The sequence below is a fragment of the Penaeus vannamei genome, chromosome 17, assembly GCF_042767895.1.
Source record: "Penaeus vannamei isolate JL-2024 chromosome 17, ASM4276789v1, whole genome shotgun sequence".
In the NCBI taxonomy this organism is placed as follows: Eukaryota; Metazoa; Arthropoda; class Malacostraca; order Decapoda; family Penaeidae; genus Penaeus; species Penaeus vannamei.
This window is the reverse complement of record NC_091565.1, coordinates 8098880-8101357: the sequence shown is the minus strand read 5'-3', so window position 1 is coordinate 8101357 and position 2478 is coordinate 8098880.

Genomic DNA, 2478 nt, shown 5'->3' with positions numbered 1-2478 from the left:
CAGTCTCGAAAACGTGTTCGGAATGGCTTACCTAACACATTTCTAATAAAGACAATTATTCGAGAATAACTGATAAGGACGTTTCATGCACGATAATAAAACAAGTTTTCGACCTCGGACTGAAAAAAAAATGAAAACAGAACATAATGAAAATACAATTGAGGAAATACAGCAGAATGAAAAGAGAACAAAATGAAAACAGAAAAGAATACGAATACAACAGAATGAAAACAAAAGAGAATGAAAATACAATAGAATTAAAACAGAAAAGAAGGCAAATACAACAGAATGAAAATGAAATAGAAAGAAATCACAAACGAATGGAAATGCAATAAATGAAAACACGACATAATGAAAACAGACAGATAATACAAATTAAAATAGCATACAAACAGAACAAAATAAATATACAAAAGAAGGAAAATACAACAGAATGAAAACATTACATAATGAAAACTGATCAAAAGAAAAAAATAGCATACAAAGAACGGAATAAATATACAACTGAATGAAAACAGAAAGGAATGAAAATACAACAGAATAAAAATATATCAGTGGAAACACAACAATAAAAAAGGAAATACAACAGAAAGAAAATACAAGAGAATAAAAAATCAAAATACAACAGAATGAAAACAGAACATAATGAAAATACAACAAAATGAAACTAAAACAGAATGAAAATGCAATAGATTTAAATACAATAGAATGGAAATACAGCAGAATGAAAACAGGAAAAATGAAAATAAAATAAAATCAAAACAGAGAAGAATGAAAATACAATGAAAACAAAAGCAGATTGAAAAGACAACCGAAAGAAAACAGAAAAGAATAAAAAAAATTACTACAGTATGAAAATACAATAAAATCCAAACAAAAAAGAACGAAAAAAAACATGAAAACAGAACAGAATGGAAAATACAACAAAATCAAAACAGAACAAAATGAAAATACAAGAAAAACACCTCAGAAGGGAAACAACGTAATGAATGCAGAATAAAAAATATTAACCTAACAGAGAGGCCGAGAGCAGGCAGGAAGACCCTACAGCACGGTAGATGGCGCAGAATAAAGTTTATCAGACGAGCATCTACAATATTCACAGGACTTCTTTTTCTTCTACATTATTCACAGGATTTTTTTTTTTTTTTTTTTACTATGGAACATCTACTTTCAACGTTCGCTGGTCTCTCTCTCGTACGGACGGAGGTATTTGTGTTCGTAATAAAGCTCTGGTAAGATGTTTTGTTTAGCTAGTTCGTAAATAGCTTTTTATTTTGTCGGGGTTTTAGTCTTTGGTAAGGAAAAAATTGGTCTAATTATGTTAAGGTCTGCTTTAGGTGTTATGTTTTTTGGGGATACTTTTTAAGATCATTCAAGTATGAAATCGAGCGGTATAAACAAAAATAATGTTTAACTTCATTTTCTCTATGATTAAAGTCCGTAATTCTTTAAACAGTTACGTCCTGTGAGTGTAGGAAAATACTGCTTACATTACTTTAGATCTCAGTTTAATAGGCTAAACCATATTAATGTAGCAATTTATTTTTCGTTATGAGTGTTGCGAGAGACGAGAGCTTGGTGCTAATTTACTTTTAATCTTCTAATTTCCTTTCAGCTAATATTTGTTTAGTACTTGATCTTTATACTTTTCTTGTTAAACCGCATTTCCTTTTTATCCGTGCTAATGTATTATCCAAACTGAAATATGTATTTACCCATATCTGAAGCGATCATTAGTATGTGGAAAACGAAAACAATAGTTTCATAGTAACAACTCCTTTTAATTCAGTCTAAAACACACCATACTCTCTAATTCACAATAAAAAAGTAATATTCACCATGAAGATAGCCGACATTTTGAAGTTCCCGCGCTCCCTACATACGAATGATGCGCTATTTTGACAGTTATAATCATTACCCTCTTAAACGCAAGATTAATGTTACACACACAAACCCGACAGACTGAAAATCACCCCAGAAAAATATACCGCAACGAGTTCCTGATTTAGTAATTGCAACATATGTTCTCACCGGCAAAGATGGCCTCATTAAAACCCTGAATAAGCTAATTTAGAGTAAATTGCAACTGGTATTCAATTATCTTGTAAATCACCTTTTGAGTATAACTGACTTTTGTGATTTCTTTTCTTTTTTTTAATAGATATATAAGATAAAACATGGTCAGTATACATCTGGCGCACGCTGCTAAATGGGACTTTTACAGTATATGCCGAAATTTAGTAGTGTGTATACATGATATAATTTTCATATTGGATAACTTTTTTGATGATTGTGTATATATTTAGTATTTCTGCGAATTTCATATATATATGTATATATATAGATATAGATAGATAGATAGATATATCAGTATTTCTGTGAGGTTAAGCAATAGCAAGTCATGGTTATTTTAAGAAGAAACTCCTACTTTATATTCCTATAAGAAATTACTTGCAAAATGCCGTTTGTGGCTTC